This window comes from Eurosta solidaginis, chromosome 3, assembly GCF_040869045.1.
Source record: "Eurosta solidaginis isolate ZX-2024a chromosome 3, ASM4086904v1, whole genome shotgun sequence".
NCBI classification, from domain to species: Eukaryota; Metazoa; Arthropoda; class Insecta; order Diptera; family Tephritidae; genus Eurosta; species Eurosta solidaginis.
Genome location: NC_090321.1, coordinates 33,290,537 through 33,305,710, shown reverse-complemented (window position 1 = coordinate 33,305,710; position 15,174 = coordinate 33,290,537).

Sequence of the window (15,174 nt, the reverse complement as noted above, 5' to 3'; positions counted from 1 at the left end):
CCCTCTACCTCTGCTTCCATAGGCGGGTTCCGATAGAAACACTTTCTTGGCCGGAACATCATCTTTCATTCGCATAACATCCGCATAACCACCGCAGCCGCTGCGTTTTAATTCGCTGGACTATGTTGATGTCTGCGTATAGCGCGTACAGCTCATCATTAAATCTTCTTCGGTACTCGCCATCGCCAACGCGTAGAGGTCCATAAATCTTTCAAAGAATTTTTCTCTCGAACACTTCCAAAGCCGCTCCATCTGCTGTTGTCATGATCCATGCTTCTGCCCCATATAGCAGGACGGGTACGATAAGTGACTTGTAGAGTATAATTTTCGTTCGCCGAGAGAGGACTTTACTTTTCAATTGCCTACCTAGTCCAAAGTAGCATTTATTGGCAAGATTGATTCTTCGCCGGATTTCAGTGCTGATGTTGTTGCTAGTGTTGATGCTAGTTCTCGGGGCTCGAAAATCTCGCTTGTGTTCGGGAAGAAATCGTAAGCTCTAGTATTTATTCAACAACAGTAAATTTAAAGAAAAAAGAAAAAAAAAAGCAGAAAAAAATTATAACTGAGAAAACTTCGCTTAAAATATACTAAATCTTTCTTTCAATACATTTTTAATACTTAATTAATAAGTTGGAGTATGAACTTTTAGTCAGAGGCAGTCGCCAAATAAGCAACTGCAACCGCGTATGCTCCAAACACACGAATATATTACATGCCAACCTGATATAAACCCATTGCGATTTTTAGCGCACGCACATAAACGACTTTTGCCCTAACCGGAATAAAGAGCCAATTAAAATTCCTTACCCCTAACGCCATAGTCGTAACCATATTCATATCCATAACCATCTCCAATGTGATCGATTAATGGTGCCTTAACCTAAAAATCGTTAAAATTTCATTAAAATGAAGAAAACGCAAAACATTACAAACATAACGTATCCAAAACAATGAATAGAATCTACGATAAGTAATTAAATTCACCAACTCAAATATCTTTAGGTTATGGATATGGCGAGAAACCAAAAACCAATTTGCTGGCTATGGTATGGTTATGGCGTTAGCGTTATGGTATGACACCATTAATCGATTACATTGATTTCCATAAGGTAGGTTCGGTCAGCTGTTTTATCTCGTTATGGCTTTATGGTTATAAGTTACGACTAATTGGCCCTTAAGCATGCGTTGTGACAATGTAACATGTATGAGAACGTCAAACGGGAAGGTCATGCAGAACAGGAATTGGAAATCGGGTAAGATTTTTACGCAGTAAGTTCAATTTCGGTTGCTCTAATACAATTTGTATGTGCATAAGACATTTTCGACAGAAAGTTGCTGCAGTGCGTTTCTATTAGTTCACAGATCCGGGTTTTTAAATATTCAAGAATATCCATCTCTAGCAACATTTCGTCAACTACAGTGTGGTCGTTACAACAAAGAGGGTAGATTAAAATAAAACACGTCAGTTTGCTACTCGTAGGTGGCCAATTACTCGATGTTTTCTATAAGGTAGTCGCTCGTTTTTTTTTTTGGTGAGACATGCATAATATGTCTTCTATACGTTTTCGTGTGGTATTTCTGTTTATTTCACGATTGTATTCAATAAACTAAATAATTATCTTTCCAAAAATCACAATTGCACAACGTGACTACACCGCATGAATAAATGGGAGGTGATTAAAAAAACCCCTCATATAAAACATTCGGCATGAATGAAAAAAATGCCGGAATTGGGAAGGAAACTTCCAGCAAAAAAGAAACCGGAGTCGGCAAAGAAACCGAAACCTCCTGCGATAAAGAACCCGGAACCGGCAAAGAAAGGGAACAGAGAAAAACCCTAACCAGGAAAGAAACGTCCAGGGAAAAAAGAAACTGGAACCGTAAAGCAACCCAAACCTCCTGCGATAAAGAAACCAGAACCTGCAAAGGAACCAGAACAGGGAGAAACCCGAAACCGGGAAAGAAAATTCCAGCGAAAAAGGAACCGGAGCAGGCAAAATAACCGGAAACGGTAAAGGAACTACCAGCGGAAAAGAAACCAGAACCTGCAAAGGAACCGGAACAGGGAGAAAACCGAAACCGGGAAAGAAAATTCCAGCGAAAAATGAACCGGAGCAGGCAAAATAACTGGAAACGGTAAAGGAACTACCAGCGGAAAAGAAACCGGAACGTTTAAAACCTCCTGCGATAAAGAAACCAGAACCTGCAAAGGAACCGGAACAGGGAAAAAACCGAAACCGGGAAAGAAACTTCCAGCGACAAAGAAACTGGAGCCGTAAAGGAACCGGAAACGGTATAGGAACTTCCAGCGGGAAAGAAACAGGAACTTTTAAAACCTCCTGTGAGAATGAAACCGCAACCGGGAAGGAAACATCCCGCGAAAATATAACCGGATCGGAAAGGAAACTTTAGCGAAAAAGAAACCGGAGCGAAAAGAAACTCCAGAGGAAACCGAATCGGAACCGGGAAAGATACTTGCAGAAAACAAGATAAATGAACCGGGTTTCTTGCACTGAAAAAGAGATGGGAACAGGGAAAGAAATCTCCAAAGAAAATAAGACCGGAGCCGGGTTAGAAACCTTCTGTGAAATGAAACTGCAACCGGGAAAGAAATCTCCCAGAAAAAGAAACTGGAGCCCCGGAAAAAAACTGGAAGCTTGCGCACTTATTTAAATGTGAGTTTGTTGAATATTTTTTTGAATATTTTCAAAATTTGTATATTAAGTTTACCATTATAAATTAATTTAATTTAATTCAAGAATTTGCGAGAACCTAGAAGGGAAACAGAGCCGAAATAAGAGAAACATAACCGAAATAAGGACCACAGCCGGAAAACTCAAAGGAATCGCAATATAAAGCGGAAGTGAAAACTTAACCGGAGCCCAAAAAGAGACCGGAAAAGGAATTGAAAATGAAAAAGTAACCCAACTTGTAAAGATAGAAACCAAAAACTAAACATTGCCCGGAAGGGAAAAATAAACCGGAACCGGAACAAAAACAGGGACCAGAGAAGAAATTGAAACTGGAGAAGGAACTGCAACTCTGCGCGCCCGTTTGAGTGTGAGGTTGTTTAATACATCATCGCGATTTACTCATTCGGCCAAAATATTTTTTTTTCTGAAAACATTCTGCTTATGTCCATTTATTGTATATTTGAAAACAGAAAGTGAAAGTTTTCACTTTTTCCATGATTTTTCATCAATTTTCCGTGTGTGCACGCGTGAATACCGGTGCACATTTACCATTTTTTTTCTTTCTTTATTGCTTTAGACGAATTAATTCAGCTAAATTTGAAAAAAAGAAAAAAATAAAAGATGTCAAGGAAAAAACTTAGTGATAAAGAGATATATTAAGCTTTGAATGCTAATCTCTCTGATCTGTCAGATCTGACTCAGAAGACGATGATGATGTTGATAGAGACAAGGATTACATTCCTTCTAGTAGTTGTTATGAAGAGTCAGATGTAGAAGTTGTTACGCCCACTTCAACTAGTGTGGACCAAATAATATGCATCACAGTACCACCTCCGTCTGCGTGTGACGATTCTAAAGAAATGCTAGACAATCTGGTAACAGATAGACAATCCTCACGTTCTGATAAACCGTCAACATATCGTTCACCCAGCATTCCTTCACCAGATTTCAGCTCAAGACCATCAACATCTCGTTCATTCAACATCCTTCTACCAGATTTCAGTTTAACGCCATCAACTTGTCGTGTCCTTGAGGAGCAAGTGGATGAGCCGGACAATATTTCTGAGGAAAATAATATAAATCCGGATATATCAGAAACAGTTTTTGAGTCAATATGGCAGTCAGTAGAAGGGGAAAAAACGACATTTCCAGACGTAGTACTGGAAATACCGGAGTTCCACCTGATATCTACGCATCTGAGAAAGAAGAGTAACCAGCAGTTATGTCCGTGGTCTTTGAGCAACCACAGACACAGCAGATACCCCCTGTTACAATCAAGCATATTTTGAAGGAAGCTGAAGGATCCAAGAGGAAAACTAGAAAAAGGTGTTCGGTGTGCTACAAAAAGATGGCTGAAGAACGGGGAACTCCTTAAGCTCAAAAAACTGCAAAAATGATTAATACCTTCTGTATCAAGTGAATATACCCATTTGTATCAAGTGCTTTGAACAATACTCTGCTTAGGTCATGTATAGATTACATTTTGAAATTTTGGGATTGAATTACCTTCTTTTGCGTAATACATAAATTAAAAAAAATGGATTTGAATGTTATCATTGTTTTTGTATGGTATGTTTATTCCAATATAAAAAGAAAAAAATACTATTACAAAAAACCATCCACCTGTTCTCATTGAACCAAATAGCCCTATATTTTCTCCGCCCCTGACGCATTATGGGTATGCAAACTGCCCAGGCCAAGCACAATTTCACGTTCACCTGGGGCCACAGATTAATTTCATGTATATAAACCCAATGGAAATCGTGTGCACTATGCCACATTTACGTTTAAAGACATTAAGGTTGCGTGTGGATATTATTTTAAAAAATTCTGTGTTAAGTTTATCGATATAAATTTAAAGTAAAGAGAGCGGAGCCGGAATAGGGAACGGAAAACGTATACAAAATGGGACCGGAAAATAAACAGAGTCTGGTTAACGAACTGGGAAAAAATGTTTCGCAGAAGTCACCGGAACGGGAAAAATAAGAAACCGGAAAATGAACATAATATTCTTTTAAAAATTTTAACTTTTTATTGATAATAGCCGTGTTTTTTTTACACGCGTATACGTTTCGTTTGCGCGTGAAAAAAAAACGCCTATCCTCGCTTAGATAATGTTTAGGAGACCCATCTAGCGGCTGTGGTTAAACAACTAGCTACAGCAACAGGGTGTACCGAAAAGGAGAGACACAACGCTCTGATGGCCATAGGGTATAACATATAGCTGAATCAGTTGCGATGAATTGTGGACACACATAGAATACATAGAATTAGTGCAGAGGGTGAGACAAAGACACATATTTCAGTTACATCTGAGCATAATGCGTATTGAAATTTAGTAGGACAAAATTTATGCGCAGCAATTTCAGAGGTGTATTTAAAGTTTGTCGCTTAGCAGTCCATATAAAGTGTAAGCGTAAACGGATATACGCGTGTTAAAAAACACGGCTAATGTTTCTTTTTTTGCCGTTTCAAAACTGATGCGATTTTAGCTATTTGATTTTGATGATTACGCTATTTACTTTCTCATAGCGTTTTCTTTTCTGAAATAAATTGTTGCCTAAGCAAATGGTAAAGCCTTAATAGAGTTACTCCTGTCCCCCCAGAAAATTTTCAACATTTATAGTGTATACAGAGAATATTTCAACTCACCATATTCACTCATATTAACAGAGTATATGTTGAACTTAAAAGCGTAACACTTTTGCGTTGCGAACAGGCAACAATTTTCAAAAAAGAATGAAATACCCCGTAAAGGCGTTGCCTGTTTTTTAGAATAGAACAACATGCCTTGCGCGGCGTACAAAAAGCGTAACACTTCACCCAGAAGAGAAAACGCTATCAGTTTTAGCATGGCTAACGAAGTGGTGGCCATAGGTTCTGTTGCGTGGGATTTTATGCATGATTCAATTACAGTGAAACTTTCTTTTAAGAGATTTTCTTTTATGATCTTATTCTGTAGCACTACTCTGAATTATCCAGCAGTAATTAGCTAGCATATGTGCTTTCCAGTGTCTTTAATATCGCTCTTTCATAGTGCGGAGGTCCTGGTGAAAACGCTCCCCTGATCTTCACTGACATCGGCCAAATTTTCAGATAAACGGTTCAGGGCTTCTTAAATTAATTATCACACTTCACTATATTATTAAGTGGAAACAATTTTATTCATAACTAACACTGTAAGTTGTCAAAGAACTATTAGATACCCAAATTAACACGTTGACCGAATGTAGGGAAAAAATGTATGCTCAGTAATTTTACGTAAAATCCCAACCGTTGAGTGGATCAAAAGTACTCAACGGTGTGTTCAGAATATTATACTTAACGAATGATCTGCATATGTGTTGGGTGAAAGCGCCCATTCAGATTTTAACGTCTAAAGAAGGCCACACCCTACCAAGATAAGAGAGTTTTTGTGGCTTGAAATTGATACTTACAAAACTAAAAACAGGGACACCATTCACCAATTAGAGTTATTTAAATGTGCAATATGAAATCCCGGGATTTTAATAAATGTCATCCACATATTTCTGGACGGCAAAATGGCTTCGGAGTCACGGGATTCGGGAACGGAATTCCCGGGACTCGATGCCTTAAACGCGCTGGATGACAGCGGTTACTACATCTATTATCGTAATATGTCAACTGAGAAGTGTTTTTTTTTTTGTATGAAACTCGTATTTCAAAAACTCGAGCTGCTAGAAGAACTTTGAGGGTGGTTTGATATCAGCGAACCCAAATTAGTGTGAAACAAAAGAAAAATTCCATGCAACGGGCAAAACGTGCTGTTTTGGCCACCAGTTTTATTATAAATTTAAATGGAAGAATAATGGAATTCCACCTAACGCGGTTGACAATCTTAAAATGATCTTCTATAATTTAGCTACAATAGCTGATCAAACTTTAACGAATGTCGATAAAAGGTGGTTACTGAATATCAAAATCTTTATAGTTATGTATTCACCAATATAACAATCGGAAAAATTGTTAAAAAGGGTATTTGTATTTTGTATTTATTTTATAATTAAACATTAGTACAATAAGACTTAGTCTTTTATAGCACAACAGCAAAATGACAAACATTACAGATTGAAATTAAGTCACTCTATAAAAATATAATGATTCATTGACAAGCAGAGAAGTGACTGTAGATCAGTTTTTTTCAGTTGCCTTTGTTAAACTGGCTTTTTACATAATAAGGAATTGAATTCCAAAGACGAACGGCGTTAATGAAAAAACAGCCTTTCCGAATTTTTAAATTTAAATGTGGGAAGTATTAACTCCAAGGAGCGCTCCGATCTTGGGAATGTGAGTTTATCATATAGATACCGAGGTGTTTTGCAGTGAATAAGCTGATATAAGGAAATACAGTTTCTGGATTTCATATATTAGGAAATCTCACATCCCAGAAGAGAGGTTCTCCACGCAGAAATATGGTAAAATTTACGCAATCCATAAACATATCGGGGAACGTGGTTAAGTAGAACGTCTATTTTGTGAGAAGAACTAGAATCAAGTCGACTATATACTAACTCAGAATATGTAATAATAGGCAAAATCAACTGTAGCGCCAGATTACGCCTAATAGTAAGCGGGGTGAAATATGTAGATTGTCTCATGTTCCTCAGAGTGGCATAAACTTTGCGTATGGTCGAGGTGATATGACATATGCAGCTAAGAAAAGAGTTGATTACGAATCCCAAGTTGGTAACTTTACTGACCAGCTTTAGTGCAGAATTGTTCAGAGTAACAGCTGGAATATCTTCACCCATCATTTTCCGACTATGTATGGGCAGGACATATGAATTTGCTGCATATAGGCTAAGATAATTCTGAGTAGCCCAGCGAGAAATGGAGTCTATATCTTTGTTTAGATTTTCAACAACCACACTAATATTAACAAGGGGACCTGAAAGATACAGCTGAATATCGCCAGCATACGCGTGCATGGTAGCATATTTGCAAATCAAAAATACGTCATTAAAAAATATACTAAACAGCAAGATACCCAAAATAGAGCCCTGGGGAACACCACACTTCAGGGGTTTAAGTTGCGAGGCTACTGATCCGATTTTTACCTTTTGAAAACGACCAGATAAATAGTCCTTTAAAAACATTAAAACTGATTCACCAAACCCGAAATAAGATTTGAGCTTAGAGCAAAGCAGAGGATGGTCAACTGAGTCAAATGCTTTTGAAAAATCGAGCAAACATAAGAGAGATAATTCACCCTTATCAAAGCAAATTCTCAAGTCGTCCATGATTTTAACCATTGCAGTTGAGCATCCATGCTTTGCTCTAAATCCCGACTGCAGAGGAAGAAGCAAGTTTACTTTTCGCCACAGGACGCACACAAGCGACTTTCCACGGATCAGGCAAGGAGGATGTGGTGAAACAATGATTAATTACATGACTTAAGGGGCTTACAATATAGGGGAAAATGAACTTTATTAACTTAATAGGTATCCCATCATCGCCAACAGCATTCGATTTTATTTTGAAGATACACCTAGCTACATCAGCTTCAGTTACGGTAAAAAATTCGAAAGGAGCGCCAAAGTACATAGCAGATTGACTTGGAATGAATTCAGGTGAAATGGCAGTCGGTGAGACACTGTTTATAAAGGTACTGTTCATTACATCAACATTTAAAGTAAATTATGATTTGCCCTTTGACCAAACTCGAAGGTTTTTGATATTACGCCACAAAGTTCCACACGGTAGAGCGGGGTTAAGCTTAGCAGAAAAATACTTCAGTTTCTCACTCCTTATTATTTGCGTAGCTCGATTTCGAGCCTTGCGGAAGCCATCACTGTTAGCACTACTTCTATTGGACTTCCAGATACGATATGCCTTACTGCGAGTTTTAATGGCTTTCTAGACATTGCTTTTGAACCAGGGGCAAGGACTCGTTTTTTATGTCGGAATGGGATGTGGGTGTCAAATGCAGTTAGCACTCGGCAGTTAAGAAACTGTAGTTTTTCACTAGCGGTGGGTAGATACAAGCAGCCACGCCATTCAATTCTATTAAGGTCAGATATAAGCGCATTCATATCACACGAACGAAAGTCGCGGTATGTAAAGATATGATCAGAGAATGGGTGCTTAAAGTGGATATCAAATGCACAAAATATAAGATCGTAGTCAGAAACGAATGACATTAGATCGAATTTTGAAACGCATGATTGACTGGATACTATAAAGTAATCCAGAAGACTGGGGCTACAATTGTTACCAAACCTCGTGGGTACGGATTTGAAACAAATTTAGTGGAATTCCGCTTATTTCAAACCTTCTGCTAACGTTCGAATCGCTAAACTTTTAAATAAATAACTTCAATATTCAATAATGCAAAATGGTGTTTATTAGACTATTTTGAGAGTACTTCACAATAACTCTTACTTCACAACTAATTGCATGTTTAAATCAAACTGCTTAGTCATACCTCAGCTTGCGCTGCTTTTATACTCCCGGTTTCCTCGCTCACCCATTTCTGCTAAGGTCTAGTAATTTCGTGAACTTCATGCTTGGTTACCAGCCATATACATGTATAGTTTTACAAAAATTCGTTATTCGTAAAATATCTGGTGTAAATCGACTGCATCCCTCAAGAGAGCTTTTTAGAGATCTAAGGATTCTTCCAATAAGGGACCTTTATTATTTTAAAGTTTTAAAAATCTTTTTCATTAGGTGTGGTTATCTGCAGAGTATGAGGTCGGAAACTTATAACCTTAGGATAAACTTTCATCCTACAGTTATTGTTCCTCCTTCCAGAACCACACGCTCAACAAAGTTTTATACAATTGTATCCAGGAAACTCTTCAACATACTACCCTCCGAAATTCGGGCCAAGAGGAATGTTCTACAATTTACAAAATGTGTGAAATTCTTCTGAGTTTCTCACATAATGAAATCGAAGTTTTGCTACGACCTATTCAATAAGCAGCTTATTAACAGAGACTAAAAGCAAATAATAGTAGTAACGTTCTTTACTTTATTTTATATACCTACACCATAATTTTTTCTTTTACTTACTTTTAGCTTTTCCAATAGTAGCATCTTGTAATAAGGCTAAAAATCATATGTAGGTTTTAAAAAAATTATAACTTAATTTCTATATTTAGCAGTCACCCCACTGCACTAATGTTTCAATATTTTTGATAGATATGACATTTGCCACTATGTTAAGCTTAACATAAAAAAATTAAAGAAAAAAAAACTTTTTTAAAAATAAGCTTTTATTATTTTGGTTAATAAAATTAACTAAAAAGTAAACAATAAATTGACTCTAAAGAAATATAACACTTTATAAGTTCATTGTAAGCTTAAACGATAATTAGGCTTTTTCGTCTGCGACAAAAAAATTCTATATTGTACATAATTATATATTTTTAACATTAAAACTTTACACCTAAATTATTAAATCTTACAGTTTATATCACAGTCCTAATTGTTCTAATAAAAAACGTGTTAAATTTTGATGGTATAATTAAGAACATTTAGGATCTCCTTTTCTTGCTATCGCAATGTAACACGCTTTTATAAGAACAATTAGGACTGTGATATAAACTGTAAGATTTAATAATTTAGGTGTAAAGTTTTAATGTTAAAAATATATAATTATGTACAATATAGAATTTTTTTGTCGCAGACGAAAAAGCCTAATTATCGTTTAAGCTTACAATGAACTTATAAAGTGTTATATTTCTTTAAAGTCAATTTATTGTTTACTTTTTAGTTAATTTTATTAACCAAAATAATAAAAGCTTATTTTTAAAAGTTTTTTTTTCTTTAATTTTATTTTTTACTTTTTAGTTCGTTTTATTAACAAGTAATAGAAGCTTGTTCTTATAAAAGCTTTAAATATAAGTATAGGGGGTGAAACAAAAACACATATATCAGTTACATCTGCGTATAATGCGTATTGGAATTTATTAGTACACATTTTATGCGCAGCAACTTCAGAGGTGTATTTAAAGTTTAAAGCATTGTAAATATAAGTATTGAAGTCATGAGCCTGCCAGCTCAATGGTAGCTCATTGACGAAATTACTCCAAGCGAATTTTTGACGCTTCTTAGTAGTGAGTGCGTAGTACATTTTACTTGCGCTATTGAGTGAAACGACTTTTGTGTGTCAGGCACGAGTTTGGTGTTATTGGCGCTACTGGCAGTGATGACACTGAGCTGAACCCAGCGGGTCAGGGGGTTAGAATATACCCGCGGTAGGTATGCCTGTCGCAAGAGGCGACTAAAATACCGGATTGGCCTGAAGGTTTAATGTGGCCATATAAATCGTTCCCGAGATGGTCGGGCCAGCACCTTAATGATGCTGTGTTACCGGAGCGTACCGGATCTGTAAACGGCAAAGGACCATCACATCGATCACTCCCTAAACCTTCGGGGAGCAACCGTATCGCTACAACAACAACAACAACAACAACAACACTGAGCTGTTGACGGTAGCGCTGGTAGTTCAGATTTTGTATAAGAGAAAGAATTGATGACCCGTGTGAATTATTATGGCTTTGGCCGTGTAAATTATTATGGTGTATTTGTATATTTTAGATTTAATGCACAATTAATATTTGTGTGTTTGAGCGGCCAAATAATAACAGTAGTATTGCTAAAGTGCTGTTTAGTTGATGGAATGTCGCTAATTTCTTAGCGATGATCAGCAGATTGTCAATATTTCGTTCAACGGACGCGCGAAATTGCCACATCTGCTCAAATTTTCCAAAGATTTTCCATTCTTGATTTAACTTAAGCTGTTATGCCAATATTTTTCAGCCAGCTTTTTTCAAATAGGTAATTTTTCCAAAAGCAAAATAAATTACAGAAAAGATTACAGGGTTAAACAGCCTTAAAAATTCAGCTATGTTGGTTATACACAGAAATACAACAGAGGGTTGTGTCTCCGCTTTTCGCAAGCGATGAGATTCACCACGCGTGACACGTGATTCACCACGTCCAAATATCACAATCCACGGATAGGTACCGGCGTGTTTGTATGGGACTTAGGCTGTTATGCCAAAGTAAATACAAATCTTTACCGATAACTGTGTTATCGATTAATTTATCGAATTCTAACAAAGTAATATTGCATTGTCATCGGAGTTATACATGTGTGCAAAATTTCAGCTCAATCGGACACCGGGAAGTGTATCAAATTTAACTTGCAAAATTCCATTACAGACAACAAAAGTGAAAGTAAATAAAAGCTTATAAAAATGCCTTACCTTTTTCTTATTCCTACACGGTCTCATACACATATTATGCATTCGTTAATTTATACTTCATAATGTTAAACTTTTTTATTTTTTTTTTTTTGCTATTGTAACTTTGCTACATATGTAAATAGATAGGTATAAGAAAAATGCTCAATAAAAATGAAATGAAATATTTGTAGTTTGTAGCTATATGCGTGTGTATATGTGAGTACTACTTCGGCTGATGATGACATGCGTTTGTGAGCACAAGTCACACACACAAGATTGCGCGTTGCGCATGTAAACAAAAGATCAGCTGTTTTTTGTGGACAATTTTTACGTCATTTTCCTTTAGCTCTTGTTTTCTTCTCTCTTTCTTTCATTCGCTCAAGCAGTCAAGTGTGGCGTAGATGCGCAGAACGAAGCAATTTTGAACTCGTCAATGCGCAATCTTCTGGGTGTGATTTGTGTTTGTGAGTATATCTCGCTGCCTTGTATGCATGTGTAAATGATGGTTGATTTGTTTACGTACATACGAGTGGCTGCTTAGTATCGGCTTAGTGATGATAGTATCGCTTAGTGATGCTAATATTCGTCACAGTATGGAGTTCCACTACAGGAGTTAAATTTGCGTACTTGGTGAACTTGGTCTAAAGATGGCACATATAAAGATATTTTAATACTTTTTCACTTGATATATCAACTAATATATTTACAAATCAGTAATAAACGAACAACCCAGCCTAATAACGACCAGCAGAAATATATTTTAAAATAATTAAGTATATATATTAATTTAAGAATCACAATCGTCGAAAATATACACATTAGATTGAGCGCTAAATATATAAAATTTAACAAGGGCTAAATAATATAAAGAAATCTATTTTATATTAAAATAAAATATCAAATAAAAACGAGTGTATATATTAAATTAAAATCCCATGCGCGACAACACGTTTAAGAGTGGCGCAACAGCGCGATTCTTTTTTGTCACTGTGTCACTGCGACACTTTTTTGCATCCTCATTACGTTTATTATTCGTGCTATCGTTTATACCGCTGTCGGCATCGTTATTATTATCACCACGCACCGCTTTTGAACCTTCGACCACGGGAAAAGCTAGTTTGTCGTCGGTAAATTTGTCATCAATGCCTTTTAAAGTTGCAGCGTCACTACCTTTGTCTTGCGACAATGAGCTAGCGATGTCACTAGTGATGATGTTATTGTGGTTCACATTATCAATATTCTTATTGTTGTTGTTATTATCTTTTGCGTTCCTGCTATGTACAGGTGTTATCGATGCTGCTGCTGGCGGTGCTGCATACACTGGCCGCAAACCTGCCGCCTCATCGGGCGATTTGATAGGATTAACAACATGCTGCACTGTGGGATTTTTTTCGGCGTTAATAGCTGCTTGGTGTTGTTGCACCGCATGGTACATTGCATCATCCAGGACACGCTTACACTCTTCAATTTGATTTTTCCAAGCATTTACTGCATATTGGGCCTGTTCAACAATATCGCTATGGGACATATCGGATGAGTCAGTCTGTATGGGCATAGCAAATTCGTTCATGAGTATACGTGGTTTGGTGGGTGCACCCTTCGAGTTCGGGTTGGAATTTGTATTCGTATTGACGTTTGGATTACTGCTGCCTCCTTCATTACCGCCATTGTTGTTGTTGCTGTTGTTGTTGTCCCCGCGTTGACCTCCATTCAAGCCATCAGAATTGTAGGGGTTTTCGTTGGGGTTTCGGTTGTCGTTGCTGTATTGGTAGTTGTTTCCGTAAGATACTTTATTTTGATTGTTGTTGTACTCATTGTTATTTTCGTTATCACTATTGCCATAATTATTATTATTATTACTATTTTGGTTGTTTTCCTGACCAATATAAATACGCTTAAAACCCCCAGCGCCATCTTCCATAGATCCCCCACCTCCAGCACCGCCTAATTCATCACCTACACCAATGCCATATGAAGCTTTACACTTGCCTTTACTCACTGGCGGTTTATTAGAACAAATGTTTTTGGGTCGGTCATCTTGACAAGCCCCCAAAAAATCCCCCTCCAATTCATTAACATCCTTTACAATTGACACAGCATGTTCGCGCATGCGCTTAATCAATGTTGTAACATGTTCAATTGTATCTTTGGTGTTCTTCACTGCTGCATCTAAACACGCTTGTTGTTGAGGAGTTTGCGCGTGGCAGGTTAGTGAAGCCTTTTGTTCTTGTTGTGTACTTTCAATTGTATTGCGTTTCCGATTAGCCGCATTATCGTTGTCCATCAATATCAGACCATCTATTCTCTCGTTGTCACCGCGCTCTTCATGATCCATTGTTTCTGGTTCTCGTAAATCCGAGTCTACCGATTGCGCTGAGTCGCCTTCATCTAAATCCAACTGTACATCGTCGATTGGCGTTTGTTGTTTCAGAGTTCCTTCAGCATCGCTAGGATCTGCGTCATATTCGAGATTGGCGAGCGCATCATAATAATTTAGATCGTGATAGAAAGGATCGACGTAGTTGCTGCCGCGTAGATATATTGCTGCACCATCACTCTTTTTGTTGGTGGACCACTGCAACAGCAAGATGAGAAGTAGGAAATATAGCAACGGCTGCCGACTACGTATCGTCATCTTTATTATTTTTAAAAGATTTATTTTCATTTAAACATTTTCAAACAATTTTTTTGTGTGACAGATTTTTGTTTGTAGGCAACAACATCAATATACGAATTAGCAGAAAGGAAAAGGAAAAGAGAGCTACACATTTTTATTAGTATTTTATTCTCAAGGGTTAATTCCAGGTTTTTGGGTTTTCGCTGAAATAACGATTAAACCCCTAGTCCTTATAGCTTACTACTACACCATTTCCAGTTGTAAATGAGAAAGCGTCTTTTGGAAATGAGAATAGTTACTTTAAAATGAGAAAGCGTAATTTGAAAATAAGATTAGTACATTGTAAATGAGATTAGTCAGTTTTAAATTAGAAAGCGTCAAATGCAACTTCGAAAGCGTTATATGGAATTGAGAATAGTCAATTCTAAATGCGAAAGCATCACTTTGATATCAGAAAAGTCACATGTAAATAAGAATAGTAAATTATAAACGCGAAAGTGTCATTTATAATTGAGAATAGTGTGTTGTGATTGAGAATAGTGCATAGTAAATGCAAAAGCGTAATTTGGGAATGAGATTAGTCAATTGTAAATGCGAAAGCGTCACACGGAAATGTGAACATTCACTTGTAAATGAGAAAGCGTCTTTG